The sequence below is a fragment of the Zootermopsis nevadensis genome, unplaced genomic scaffold (assembly GCF_977971745.1).
Source record: "Zootermopsis nevadensis isolate Lab colony 2312 unplaced genomic scaffold, Znev_1.0 Znev_ptg000017l, whole genome shotgun sequence".
NCBI classification, from domain to species: domain Eukaryota; kingdom Metazoa; phylum Arthropoda; class Insecta; order Blattodea; family Termopsidae; genus Zootermopsis; species Zootermopsis nevadensis.
In genome coordinates, this window is record NW_028259149.1 from 6,050,262 (window position 1) to 6,066,469 (window position 16,208).

The 16,208-nt window shown below is 41.0% G+C and overlaps 1 protein-coding gene across 10 annotated transcripts in view; it reads left to right on the top strand.

The window, feature by feature from the left end:
* The window catches only part of jim (zinc finger protein jim), a 134,032-nt gene that overhangs the window by 39,817 nt on the left and 78,007 nt on the right, over window positions 1-16,208 (top strand). The window lies entirely within an intron of this gene.

Genomic DNA, 16,208 nt, shown 5'->3' on the forward strand with positions numbered 1-16,208 from the left:
AACATTACAATTCCTACTTTTGACGACTTACGTGACATTTTTCTCAGCATTATTCTCAAAGACCTCAAAAATTTGGAAAATACCTCTGAAAATATTTTGTCCTGTGAACTCAATACGTTATTACACTGATGAGATCAAATTATTTAGGAAAACCACGACAGATCTCAGGATAATCTGTAAGCGAACCGGATACAACCCGAATGCTTGACTCGCATGTTACTACTGCGGCTTGAAAATAATGGAATTATCGTAAAATAAAATGCTTAATTGTCATATATTACAACCCACTTATTCGAAGAGATGTTTATCTTACACAGTTTCTGCTATGGCATGGCATCGCAACTTGACCTAAGTGTGATTCATAAATCGCATTACGTCTAAATTATCTTATGTTGACGCAAAAATTACGTCTCGATACAGTCCCAGGAATAATTCTTTTCTGCATATTAATGGCCCTACTAAAACGAGGGTAGCTGAAGCGACACTGTCTGATATAAACACGGGAAAGAACTTCCCGATTCCGCAAAAGGCGGTTTACTTTACTATCTGAGTAATTCTTAGTTTTTCAAGATCATGCACTGTGGAGTCTGTTTTTTTCACTCGATATGCTGACGAAATACAATGACTAAGAAAAAATCATTCTCACGAAACACTTGTTAAAATTGTTTTTGGAAAGAAGTTGTTGTGGATACCGATAACCGAACACTGACTGCTTGATTATGCTTGACTGATTCCTCATTTATTCGACTGTTGGAAAGTATGGGGGAGGAAACGACTGTGTCCTGTTTTAAGGTACTATCCCAACACGTGCCTGAACAGACTGGGGAAACTCGCAAAAAACGTTAAGAACAGTCGATCCCCAGGCCCAGGCCCAGAACCGAAACTGTTTTCTTCAAAATACGATTCATGTAAAGCGTCTTGTAATCTGTGCCATTAAAAAGGATCGTTAACAACCCCAGAATCGTCCAGCGTGTTGCAAGTGGTCAAAGACTGCATTCTAGCCTGAAGGATGCTTCTTGAGTGACCAGAGCAGTGTAACTGTCATTGACTGGTTTTGACAAGTAGACCGATTGGCCCGGGGCGAACAAAGAAATTCATGTTGGAATGTGACGACGTCGAGTTTCACCGGCCAGTGTGGAGAAGCAGCGGAAAGACTGGACGACTTCAAGCTTGCAGTTGTGCCTCTGGCTATTTGCGACGGACAGACGTCACTAATCAGCCTTCGAAAGTGGATTCCATGCCATCGCAACGAAAACTATCCCTTGAATTCTTTCGAACACAGGACGTTTCTGGTAACAGCCTCGACTTCCAGGCTTCCATGTTTCATTGATTTATTTGGCATACCTAAAAATACTTGGTAAGGAAAATGCACTCATGATTAAACAAGAAATGTGGTTCCCCGTTTAGAAATGGCATCATGCTGTTTGTAGGATTTGAGGTTCTCTCGGTGGTGAGTACGAAGATGGCTGTCTTCTGGGTTGTAGAGCCGTTTAGTCTGGCACTTTACCGTCGTTTCAGAGGTCCTTGCGAACGCAACCTCACGCAACCTTCTGCCACTTGTGTATCGAGAAGGCAGTTAAGCCCTCGTCTGTCACAAGTACGCAGTGCTTATTTTTCAGCAGTTTTCTGCCCCGAGAAAAAATTAAAAGTGTGTTGGCATTGCTGAATATCAAGATGTCATAATGAGCTGAATAATGATGTGGTGAAAGTCGTTTGTGGATGTGAGTCAATTTTCTAGACGTACTTTGTAAAACTTAAGTACAAGCCTTGTTAAGTGTACGAAAACAGTAGACCCATTATTATTATTGGAAAATTCGACGAGACCAGGGAAAGATGCTGTAATGAAGAACGCGATGAAAACGTGACAGGAGCTATAGAAATATTGATTATTCAGCAAGTGGTTATATTGGTCATTTCAGTTTCATCCTAAATGTGCGCAGGAAAATTATATAATCGCTAATGCCTATTTTGCCTCCAACATCAGCGATGAGTAAACCGCGCGTAGAGTAACTTCTACCAGAGCACACACACACACACACCCAGCCATGTTCAAATTCGCCGCCGTGAGAAGCTCAAATCCTACTCACAGTCTTTTGCTTGTGTAAATCGTTCCGTTTCACTCCGATTAGCGGTGGCGCCTCGTTTCCTGCGACTACAAGTTTTAATTTAATGCAGTTGTGCTACAGATTGGTAATCACGCCACTTAATGGTCTCCGTAGCATAGCCCGCGGCTGATTAAACTCGGAACAAGAGAAATTTATTTGGAGAAAAGTTGTTTAAAAGCGTCGGGAATTTAGGGAAAGTAACAATTTTTGCTGGCGACGTATACACGCATTGACATCGAACGATCTTGTTTTTGTAACACAAAAATTGCTCTCACGTAGTTGCGAGTATCAACACCATGAGGCGCAATTGAACAGCCTAGCGCGCTATGGCGGTAGATACTGGAATTAGATGATTGTTGAATAATGACTTCAATTACATATCAAAATAGAACAAAAACATATTTGAGATGAAGGTAATCTAGGAACATCGACAATTTCAAACATTTGCACGCTCAGAAAAGTGGTGAGAAACTTAGCTACAGAGGATATTTAAAGTTCGTCTTTTAGTATCTTTAGGTTATGCATCGATAAATCATACTAATTACTTATCTTGACTTGATTTATTTTAGATGACCATTGAATGCTTAAATGTTTTTCTTTTTCGTGTTCGCTGTATGTAACAAATCCGTCTGTCTTGAATATTCAGTAGGACCTCTCTCGTTAGAACGCGGCTTGCTTGGCAACTGTTTTTTATTTATTTTAGTCTCTGACGATTCCGCTACGCTAGCCAAGTCTTCGTTCACCACGTGATTGCTAAGCTCGCATCTTGGGGTTGTGACCCAGTGAGCACAAGACATGGATTGTGATGAGGGGGAATTGAAGGCGGGTTAAAGGGCGAACACGCTTCACGACACCGACGCTGATAAGGTTTATAGTCTGAAACAGTAAGTGATCCCTATCGGATGCTGGGTAACAAATCGTTGGACGTTTCCCAATCAGAATAAAACTTTACGCTTTTCGTGGAACAGCAACTCCGAAGTGAAGAAGAGGGCAACAATCAGAAACATTTCAAAATGTGTTCTATCGTCTTCCTATCTTCGTTTCTTTAGCATTAACCATCGTGCACTGAACCCTTGTGGCACAAATGAGAACTAAAAATTTGTGCCGTAGGACTGATTAAGGATGGAGGGATGGGCCCGAAATTATTTCTTGTATTTCGTAAACGATAGACAACACGAAAAACATTTCCAGTGGAAGAAGTAGTAAGATCTAGGCTTTTATTTCGTTACATTTCATGAGCCCTACCAGATTTTTGTTGCATTAGCCGGTTTTAGGAAGCTCATAAAACTTGGTTTGAGCCTCACATCTACACGGACCAATATGAAATTCCACCGACGGTTTTGTGTAACCCTTTATGCCTAATTTCATCGAAATCTGTTCATTTTTTTTAAACAGATCGTAAAGAAGGACGGTCGAACACAAAACCCTCACTGTGCTTTCTCTTTATATAGATCTGTATCGTGCAAAGAACGTGTAAAATGTATCGGCCATTAGGCCTAACAAACTAGCTTCGTTAAAAACTAAAAGTTACATGGCTGGCAAAGAAGTTCACTGCTGTTATCAAATGCAGTGGTTACTTATTGCCTTCACAAAAGTCCACCATTGGAACCTATACTTAGCCTGTTGAATCCAGCCCACGCGCTATTTCTCTAAGGTCTATTTATGTAGTCTATCATCTTCTCATCCACGCTTTTGTCCCCCAAATGATCTCTTTCCTGAAGGTTTCCTGACCAAAACTGTACTGAATTTCTTACACTCATTGTGCATGCTACATGGCCCGTCCATCTCATCCTCCTCGATTTAATCTCCCCTAACAACATTAGGCGAAGACTGCAAAGTGCATTATGTAGTTGTAAAGAAGCTGTAAACTGAGGATGTGATTTTGACGCCACACGCATTGTGTTACTTCTGCATCATTTGACCGATCAACTTGCCGTCATTTTTTATTTGCCAGCTTCCGCATTGAGAAATAACTCATTTTCCAGTGAAGGTTTTGTTTTCCTTCCCTCAGTAGATTTAGAGAGGCAAATACAGCACAAAAGACAGTCCATGCGAGTAGGTCACAGAACGCAAATCCAAATGACAGTGGAGACTCTGAGAGAAATGGACACGTCACAGTCACGTGCTAGATGCATTTGCGAAATTCGTACAAGTCAGAAGGGAAGAGACCTCTCAGGAGATGAGATGATGATGATATTGAGATTTTTCTCAAATAATATGAATGTGTGGCTTGGATTAAACTGGCTACGAATAAATTCCAGAGAAGGGCCTCTGCGAAAGCGTTGATGAGCCTTCGTGTTTCACATGGGACGAGGTAATTTATGACCAGCTGAGCTACTGTTAGCTTCTCAAGGAGGACGCTTCCAGGGAGACTGTAATCGCTCCAAGGAAAATGCCAGGTTGTGCCTTTCTCTGGCTTGCCTCTGATTTCTCTTCTGTCTTTCTTTCTTTCTTTCTTTCCTTGTTTTGTTCCTTTCCATTTTTTATGTTTTTGTCTTTATTTATTTATTTATTTATTCATTCGACTTATTCTACCTAATTTCTTTGTTAGTTCCCTATCTTTGTTTCTTTAGGTTCTTCAGGTTTCGCGTCTAGATTCTAGTTACTATTTTTCCTTTATTTTTCTACGTCTTTCTTTCTTTCTATTTTATTTCTTTCGTGTGTCTTCCTTTTCTCTCTTTCTGTTCTCGTATGTTCGTTTTTGACCTACGATACCGATGTGGGACGGCAGTGACCGAAAACGGTTCGAAGACAGCAAAATTGTCTTTTGCGAAGGTTAGCACAGCTGGAAGAAAATCCTACCCCACGAACGTGAGGTAAAGCAGATCTCTGCAGGTGTTCGTGTGATGGCGAAAAGCGATAACAGAAGTGTGTGTGAAGAGAATTAAGATAATTTACGAGTCAGGTAGTGTCAGTTGCGTCCGGCTTTATGGTCAGCCAATTCAGCAGAGCTAAGTTACATTCACGGAGTGTGTGTGTTTCGAAACACATCTCGAATCTGTAGTTGTTCTGACCTACCTCACATAAAATCAATACCTGCATACAACGGGCGTTTCTAGCTTCCTGTTCCACTGTATAAACTGTGCCGTTTAAAGTGGCAGGACCACTAGCAGACAGGGAATTGTTTAGGACGACTGAAGTTTCGTTGTTATTAATAACCGAATAATTCAAAGATCAATTTCGGTAGTAAGACATTGTATTATTGAAATGTTTACCTCTTAGGTGTTCTTTTCTGTCGCGTCTTTAATCACATTGTTAGAGAACTGTTGCAACAACGCGAACCGAAGTCATTGTTGGATTACAGTGTTGAAACAATGTGAACTTAAATCATTGTTGGATCACATTGTTCCAAATATTACCTCCGGATTGTCATGAATGAAGAGATTAAAAAGTCGGACTCTGGCGGGGCTGAGAAAAACCATGATAGATTTTTTATTGCCTAAAAGATGGCCAAGTTACTGACCTCTGGCAGGCCAAGATTTACATGTTAAAGGAATAAGTGGGATGCTGTGGAATGAATCGATCTGGGTGAGGGCTGTGATCTTCGGCGGACTCTTGCGATCGCGGTAAAGAACCTCAAAGTTATATAAAAGACGGAGAATATCTTGATTGGATTAGTGACTGTTAATTTCCTAAGAATGCGTCTGTCCCGTTGATTCGTTGTTACTGCTGTAATATCAGGCAGACCCACTGTTTCTTTCCCGAACGAAGGAAATAAAAGTTGGACTGCGTTATATCTGCGGACGAATACATCACTGGGGCTGCTGCAGCCGGTTCCAACATGATGCAGGCACAGAAATATCTGTATGAGATCTGAGGTTGTAAGATTTGAGGTTTTCACAGCGGTGAGTATGAAGATTTCTGTCTTCTGGGTTGTTGCGCTGTGTAGACTGGTCGATGTTTACCAACGTTTCAGAGGTCATACTGCCTCTGTCATCAGGGCGATAGAAGATTCTGTCTTCTGGGTTGTTGCTCCCTGATGACGGAGGCAGTATGACCTCTGAAACGTTGGTAAACATCGACCAGACTACACAGAGCAACAACCCAGAAGACAGAAATCTTCAGATCTGAGGTTCTTAACGCCTTTGTAGACTATGCTCTTCTGTGTTTTGGCCACGTGTAGACCTGCCCTTAGGTCATTCAGCCCCGAAGATGAAGACAGTATGTTTATTCAAAACGTCGGCATCTACCCACGAGTCTACACGACGCCAACGCCCAGAAGAAAAACATCAAATTTTAGTTTCATGTCGGCCCCAGCCGCACAGAATTGGTGTTTGATTCTGGAAACCGTTTTATCATTACCGTGATCATAAACCAGTGTAATATAGTTCCAGCTTTCGCCTAGATATACTGAGGAATTCACTAAAAATCATCTTAAGATACCTGACCTTCAGTTCGAGAAACAAGCCCTTGACCTCCCAAGTAAGAATTCGATATACTAGGTTTATTTCAATGTCAGATGATATTTTTAGCCTGAACAACATTCGTTAGCGGTTGGAACAGTACGTGCCGCTTAAGTTGAGAGCTATGACAATTTTGGCTAAAAAACGTTAAAATGTGGGAGGCAATCCAGTCTTCTGAAACACCCTGTACAATGTTTTATTGTTCTGAAAGCCAGTGCTCTCCTTCCGCGTAATATTTTATGCCTTCAGGGAATCACTACTACAACTACTGTCTTTTATTTTTCTGTTACTTTTTTCTATTTTAATAACACCTCATCATGGACAAAAACAAAGGAACAAAAAGAGAGTAATGTTGGCGGTGGCTATGTATCATGGAGCTGGCAAGTCAATGGAGGAGCTGCTTGTCGGCTGCGGCTTGCCAGTCAGGCAGTCTGGGGTTCGAGGCCACAGCAGGGCACCGCAGTGGGGTGTTTGTTCTTCTGAGTTGGAGGGACTGAGTGGCAATGCCTCACGCGAGAAAGTGGAAGATGAAGAATCCTGTCAACGCTGCTTTGTCTGCTGTGAATCGTCGTCAGAAACATTTAATGATTTTTTGGTTAATCGATTGAAATGGGTGATTTGTATGATTTGAATTTTGTTTTTCTCTACTATAAAGTATATTATATATATATATATATATATATATATATATATATATATATATATACTTACATCACCGTAAAATGCAATTTAAGATGGAGAGATGTTAACTAACATCTGCCATGGACTGTAGGCACTTAGCCACGTCATATAAACGTCGGCAAGCGTGGAAGGCGTGTGCATATATTTTTTAGACCGTTCTTTGCAATTCTGCGTAGTCCACCTCATTGGATTATAAGTTAATTAATTGATGATACAAATCTACGTTCCTGTCCAGACTGCAGCTTTGATAATTCGCCAAAGTTATCCTAGTGCAGGGCTGTCCAAAATACGCCCTGCGATTCAGACGCTGCCCAGGAAACTCGTAAATTTACTCAGTTAACTTTCTACTTTTAATACAAAAATAGCTTCAGTTTGTATATTTGACGCCTGTAATATTACACGATAATCAAGCCCTAATCTGTATGTTAGCGTACAACATATATTGTACGATGAACCACTTCGTTTTAGAAGACCGATAAAGTGAGATTTGTGTTATTGTATGTTTGACGGACGCAAATCGAAAAGTTTTAGAACTTATTTCAGTACCAAATTTAATCAAAATTCGCCCAGTGACTCTGGAGATTAAACGTCGACGGACGGCCTTCCTATAATACATTTCGCGCAAGGGGCGCATACAACGGAAGTTTTGCTATGGCATGAAGACGTTTGGGGGTGCAGAGGTACACCTCCATGCACTTCAAACTTCGACATCTATTGGAGTAGGTAATTCGGGCATTGTGGTAGGTGTCCAGGATAACTAACAGCTAAATCCCCACAATCTTTGTGTATTCATCCTCCTTGTTCTAACGGGTACACGCACCACAGTTTTACAATCCAAGGTTTCAGATATTTCGTGCATATAAAGCGGCCCTTGTCGGTAACAACGGGAGAGACTCGTATACACGTGACGGGCACAAGTTCCTCGGGTTGGACGATGAAGACCTTTGCAGCCAGAACGAGCAAGGAATACCTCGACTGAGACGAAGATGAATGTTGCAGGGAGGCTGCCTGTCTCTCTGGTGGCTGCAAGCTTTGCCCCACACGGTGGAGCCATGGTTCTCAACGCGAGCAGCTCCTGCTGGACAGATGGGAACCGGTCCCCCCCCCCCCTTCCGAAAGCTCTTCACCCCCCGCGGCTCCGTACTCTCGCTACCTGATGCAACTGGAGCATCGCCAACATTCCAATGGTTGCAACCCCGAGTATCCGTGTATCTTGAGGTTGTGGTAAGGCAAGAGTGATTAAAATAGGAAGTGTTAAACAGAACCAGCTTAATGAGACTAGTAAAAAGACAGAACCGAAGAAATGAGTAGACCCATGAAGATCTTGGTTACGCGGCGCAACAACACAGACGACAGAGATCATGTGACCCAGCTGCCGTGAGACCCATGGACATTGTTGAATAGACCGACGTATTCACATCTGATCACCAAAATGCATGACATCTTAATATAAAGTTGTCTAATAATCCTTGGAAAATGCGGCGAAAATGCTTGGGAAAGACAGTAACATTGTATATACTATTAATATTTAGCAATATTTAACATAAAAAATACAACACACTGCATTACTTGGATATTAGACCTTGTCCAACCTGCTCCTATACCTGGCCCAACTTTACCGCTCACGGTTTACTCGTCGCCCTGATGATGGAAACAGTAACCTCTTCCGAAACATCGGTTAATATGTACCAGATTAGACGGGGCAATATCCCTGCTTCAGCCACAAATCCCAGTGGAGTAAATAAACTGTCAGATGCTTAGAAGAACTATGTTCTGGGTGCCATAAGATCGTGTATCTGGAATATTTTAGTCTGGGCGGGGATGAATTAGGATGACATTTCAATGCACTGGGTGAGTAATCAGATGAGGGAAACCCCGATGACGTCATCGGAAATAAAAATTCTGGTCATATTATTCTCATGAAGCTAAAAAAGCTTTCAGATTCAAACTCTGTTGTACAGCAATAAATAATGTCCATTTAATAAAAAATAAACAAATCACAAACACACAAACACCTGTTCTGCCATGTGCCACACAACCAGAATCTGGCAGGGCTATAATCAACTTCCTATGGCAAGTAGTAAACAGTTAGCGGAGAAACAAGAATAGCAAAAATACGTATACACACAGAGCAAAGAAAGGAACAAGACAATGTAAAAAGAAAAAATCGGGGAAATGAAGGAAAGTGTAAAAAAGGAGAGAATGAAATATAAAAAAAATCCAAACTCGTAGTGAATGTCCGCGCATGCGCCTAAGAAGACGCACCGCACCGCGAGAGAGTTGGCGGGGGTCAGCTTTCTTTATTCTGTTTATGTTTTTATTTCACGCATTCAAGAACCCCCACATGATTGGTCAGTATGTGGCACGAGTAACGCCTATGGCTATTACCACTCACTCACAATCCTAAATTCTGCCTACAGTTTTTTATTAAGCATATTTGCAATTATTTGTTGCTTCTGTTCACATTGTTGTACAAAGCAACAGAATTCCAACAGCTGACTGTCACAAATGCAGAAATCTTCATACTCACCGCTGTGAAAACCTCAAATTTTACGTGTTGCTTTATTTCCTGAAATAACGTGACGGTCTCACGAAATATATGTCTGAATTTCAATTTCATGGCGATGACTGATAACTAATGAACCGTTGGTGCTTCGCATGGCATTTCATAAGCAGATAGGTGGTTAATTTACCTATAAACGCCTTCCAAAATATATCTGTCCCACGAATTGCAAATGACGACGATGTGAATCTCAGAGATATTTAGAGAAACTTTCACGAATTGTAAATTTCTACATGTGAAAGATTCGTACGCAGATAGCTCATTAAATTGTACAATTATCAGTAGTTATTGTTTGCATCACAATATAGACCGAAATATTTAAAAACAAAAATCTAGGCGTTCTAATTTATTTCTAGAATTTATTTTTCTCTGGAAATAATGGTAAAGGGATAATAGGGCACCACAATGGCTTATATTGAGACACTTTAATATTGTGTATATTTGCATTCGTAAGCCTATAACGCCATACCAATCTTCCCACTGCCTCCAAATCTAGATAAATAAAACAATTTCCTGAAAAAAAATTTAATGACAGACCAACAGTAGAATCAACAAGAGCTGTACACAGCATACTTAAGGGGTTATGCCTTGTAACATTTGTTGTTGATAGCGCAACCCAAAGCAGACAGGCACTAATTTCCTTTGTCGCTAGGGACACTGTTAGTCACGAAAAGCCGCTGTAGAACGCACGTCAAATTCAACTGTCACGACATTGCATTTAAATACAATTCTCGAGAGAATCCCACAAAGGGACCAAAGTTATTTTGGGACTATTTAATTCCTTTCAGATAAAAAAACAAGTTGATATACGTTTGTTAAACCTTTCAGAAATAAGTCAATAAGAAGTTTTAGTTAAGTTGTTATTTTGTTAAAAATATAAATATGAAGGTAATACAAAATGTACCATTTTTTTTTCGTACGTTCCCCCATGTATCATCATGAAGATTCCGAATAGCAATGTCACACTAACAACGCATCTTGAATGGCATCCTTTCCTATCACAGACTCTACATTCTTATTCGTTTCTCTGAATTATTCAATCTATGTGAAACTGGAGAGTATCACCGAAGACGAAGCTATTACAGGAAAACTACATAGCTACAAATTCTGACGACAAATTCATTGATATTCCGCGTTTTGACGTGTGCTTACCGCGTCGGAAGTTCTGACGACGGCGGTGAGAATGACGTTCTGAGTTGTGACGCCGTGTAGACACGAAAGTATCTGAGAAACATCGTGGTATCTACCTACGAGTCTGCACGGCGTCACAACCCACAAGCACACCAATGTCTGGATTAATGTATTATAGTTTCCGGTCAGAGAAGCGCAATTGGTATCGAATGCAAGCAGACACCTTCACTAATCGTAAGAATAAGAACTGGTGGAGGCCGGCCAATGGGAACAGACTGTCTGTCTGCCGTGTAAGAAGCCCTCGGGGTGTTCTGATCTGAGTTGGTCCAGCAGCAGCCATGAGAGTGAGGAGCTCCTACATTATTTTTTGTTGTAATTCTACCTTTTTATTTTTCTTCTATATCTTCTCTCTCTCTCTCTTTTTAACCCAAACCACCCACCCCTTCTCCCGCCATCTCTGCCGCCACAGACCTAAGTCTTGCTCCTTCATCTTTTCCTCCACTTCGGTCTTGACTGCGAGGTACCACAAAAACTGGACTTGATCAGTGCTAGAGGTCGCCAACAAGCTGCTAGTGCCCGTATTTGTCTTTCGTGATTCTTTGTAAAGTATTCGCACAGGGCGATCATGACAAACTTGACTTATTTTTAACGAATTTCCATCAATTGTTTCTTATGAGGGTGGTGGAATCAAGGAGTATGAGATGAGAGGGGCGTGTATTACTTAACGGAAGGCTGAGAAATGCACACAAAATTTTGGTCTAAACACCTGAAGAGAGACTTAGACGTGGACGGAAGCTTAAAATAATAAATCTCAAAATTGGTTTTGAGGGTATGAACTAGATTTATCTGACTCAGGATATTGTGCCGTGGCGGGCTATTGTGAACACGTTGGTGAATTTATTTTTAACCTGCGATTCTGTAGACTTTTCTGTTGAATTTTGCTTTACGAGGTCCGAGGTTCTCAAGGCGGTGAAGGTATCCATGGCAGTCTTCTGGGTTATGACGCCGTATGGACTTGAAGGTAGATACCAACGTTTCAGAGAACCCGGTCCTTACCATCGAGGCAGTTTGTTGTCCAGAAATGTTGGTAACCACCTGTAAGTCCAGATGACGTCACAAACCACAAACATGATTCTTTCTTTACTCAATATCCCTCTTCAGTTGTGCAGGTTATATCGAATCCTATGGAGAAATGACTAGTGGATTTGAAAGGACTAGTATGGAATAATTCGTGACTCATTTTAAGGTACTATACCAGCACTTTCCTCAAGGGATTTAAGAAAACACAATCTTCAGTGGCGATATGAAGCCCGCAGACCGAGATTTGAATCGGAAACTTGCCGAACCACTCAGCGGCCATATTTGCTAGGTATGTTATCTGGCCTAATGCTTGCAATTCCGACGACTGAGTGCCTTATCTGGAATCAGCCTCTGTGATTCGGTCAGTAGATACAAGATGTGAACCAGAATAACGTTCTCTCGCTTGCTCTTGGAAAGTGTTTAACGCCGACACAATTGTAGCACGCACTACCTCTGTCCACAGTGACAGTCTTAATTCTCTTGTCAGACTTGTGATTATTTTCACAGGTATGGACCGATCAACAACTGGATCGGAGAGAGAAATATATCACGTGGAATGTACATTGACAGTAGACGTCCGCATTAAAGAATGGGTGATAATTGTGGAATGTGAAAAAAGCTTAGTGCGTTTTGTTAATAATAGCTTGCTTTTATAGTTGTTCGCATTCCTGTGTAGTACTTATAAAAGAATTGCTGTTTGTCCGTCTGTACGAATGAAGTAGCTCGAGAATGGATAAATCTATTTTCATAAATGGCTGTTTCTTGCATCCAGTTGTGGTTCTTTCCCATGTGTGAACAGAGCAAATGTTCTGTCACTCGCAACCATTTCTTTGATTTATTGGCAATAAATATATTTCAGGAAGTTGTATATAGAGCAGGTTACCTGCTATATATGAAGCTTTCCATAATTCCTAATATACTTTTACACTTAAGATGGCGACTGCAATGTTTGCCGCAACGTCGGAAAGATTTAAACACTCTACGCGACTTATCCATTAAATTTCAGCCACGAAAAACTGAGGTCGAGATTAAGGAAACAAGTTTTTATCATTCCAAAGACCCGGTAGTAAAACATTGCCATTTCATGTTCCCAAACTTTGTTGATCCGCCACGCATTACGTTCCTAAGAAGCCACCATCTTCACGAGCCTCGCAGCAAATCTGTGGGACCTATAGCTATATAAGCTTAAATTAATAATAAACGTAACGGCACCTTGCACTCATTTCTTAAAATAAAAACGGTTTATTCAGTGATCATGTCTGGTTGTGTTTATGTATTATAGTAATATTACAGTCAAATTCCTTAACTATTACGTCATCAGCTTTGGAGCGTGTTCTGAAACATAATGCAAAGATTCTGCAATTTTCAATAAATACTTATTTAAATTTGTCTTTCTCGGTAATTCAAGACCGCTGTCTGAGAAAATGACTCCTTTGTTCGTAATACTCATAGGAAATATATATATATATATTCAAAATATTTTGGTATAGGGAAATTTAAACTCCTCAGTTGACTTTTCAAGAACTAGATTTTTCCGCGTCAGAATTCTTGCTAAGCAATAGTGATATCCCTTCGTTCAAAAGGAATATGAAACCTGAAATCTGTATGAAAAACGTGTGTTATTCAATACTTTTGTGTTCCCGGTATTATTTGTGAAAATTTGTCTGTACGTGTTGCTTTAAATAAACAATTTTGCTTCCATTTATTACATTCATACCCCAATTTCATAAATATTCCTAGTTGAAATGGTAAATTATTTATTGCCATAATACATAAAACTTGACATATATTTTACGCGACCACCGTGTTTTACTTTATGTCCCACGAAAGAGTGCCAACAAAAGTTGAAAATAAAGACGACTGGTCGCCTGGGATGTTGCGCTGTGTTGTCTTTAAGGACATGCAGTTTTCATCCAACATCAAAAAGTACGCGTTGCCGCCATGTTTATAGCATTTACGACAGAAAATAAGAAAGGAACGTGGTCCAAGTAAGGGAATAGGACAGAACTTGTCCTGAAAATTTGTACAAAATGGTTCCTTAGGACTTTATTCATCGTTTAAATTATAAAACAGTAGAATAAAAAGCTTTGTAAAGCTGAATTCTGCTTCCGTCATCGAGTAAAAACATTGTAACGCGCCATCGTCAGAGACCTTCGGATTTGGATCGTAATTCGTGTTTCACAACGCCTTTATAAGGACAAAATGAGAGCGGATTCGGGTCCTTGAGATATAAACTCAATTCGGGACATCGAGGTGAATACACCCGCTCTGGCGTGCTGCGTTGTGACCATTTGCAGGAACATGCGACATTTAACGCTACCATGTAAGTTATCTAGAAGGTGTGCCAGCCGGCCTGACCAGTGCGTAGTCTCGGTAGCGGTCATGAAATAACTGATGCTGATGATAACTGGTCTGTAACTTTTTATGATTTAGTGGATTGATTAGGATTTCAAGTGCGAAACATCATTCAGTTCCAATCTGTCTCCATTATATAGCACACCTTCGACTTGCACGGGAGTTACATTCCTAAAAACTTCTGCGAATGGTAAAACCGCGTTGCACGAACTCAATACCTTATGGGGAAAATGGAGTTAGGGGATCCGGAGACACACGAAGCGTGATATTTAGTAGCTGATGTTTATTGGATGATGTCGGCGTTGCTGGAGATTTAGTCATTATCGGACAGAACGGGGGAACCCCCGGGAAAGGTTGAGAGATTTAGATCACAGAAATGCCTGGTAGTGGGCGTGACTCCAAGGTCTTTATTGCAGGACACGCCTCTGGTGTAATAAAAACACACTTTAATTGCCGACTTTTATTCCGTATCATTCGAATCGTGGGGTTACTATATGGAACTGCAAATCTATCTCACAATATATGGACTGTAATATCTATTTGGTTTAACAATGATCAAGATATAATAATAAGGCGACTTCCGAGGTATCCAGTCACATGAGAACCCTGATGATGGGGACAGCGTTGGTTCCCGAAACGTCGGTTTACTACGGTAACCAGTTAACGCAGATGATTGTCCGAGAAGATTTTATTGATTGTACTCGCCGCGAAAGTCTCAAATCCTAAATCTTTCCCTGAATTTAGTCTTATGTTCTTCGAGAATGCAATTTTGATGTTTCCGTACTAATTCATGGCTTTTGATTTTCGAGCTGTGCGCCAATCGCTGTGTGCAGTGGCCTCTGCTCCTCTTCAGGTAGTCAGCAACGTTGACACGGCATTGTGCAATTACTCCTTTCAGTGGTATGAGCCCCTGGCGGTAAGTGGTCAAGACATGCTGACCGGCGAGGCGGGACGGCCTCGCTTGACAAGTGAGTTTGTTCTCGCTTTGCTCTTGCTGTTGGTGCATCGCGGTTCGAGTGTTGAAGGCCTGTTTCTGGCTTCACAGCGCCATTGCGTGCTTGCAGTCACCTTCTTAAGATTATGGTCGTGAAACGAAGGACAATAAGTTCAAGCTGCCTTGCTGTATATTCTTTCTTAACCTATTTCTCGTTTTGTATAACGGAATATAGGCGCACGTCATTACGTCCGCGTACATGTCCCCTTTAATAAACGTGTGAAGAAATTGGCGCATTTTCATTAAACTTGGTATATATATGCCACTAAACTCCACATCACTTTTGCAATTTTTTTAAAGGTCCTGTCATTGCTTACGTTTCAGCCTAGCGGACTTGTGAAATACCTATATATATATATATATATATATATATATTATTCTAGTGTGCTGTACGAATATTTGATCTCGCGACATGAACCCTGTACATACTGATTACAACCGAGACACGCAAGTGTGAGGCCGCTCTGCTAACTGGAGTACAGCTGAACAGAAGTACCGTGTCGCGTGAATTTAGATTTAAATGTCCGGATTGCATGTCATCTTATCATTTATAAAAGCTTCCTGTAGGCATCGACCAATTTGATTCCGTGATGTGGTCACAAGTAGGAAACCCCGTGGATGGCGATAATCTTTACGTTGTGGCTGGCATGTTACGAGCCGGAACAGAGAGCGTCGGTCTCGTAGTTGCGCAGATCGAAACTCCCCGTTTTGAAGCGTCTCAGTAAGTGTCAGAATAAACTAGCCGTCATTTTGCGGTAGTCTGAAAAGACATCAGAGTCTAGAAGCCGTGGGGTAAAAAACACGATAGTTTACTTCCTTTCAATCTGCCGCGAGACATTCGAAGATGGATATGTGTATGTATCTTTTTGGGACGTCCTGTATGCTCATTTAATGCT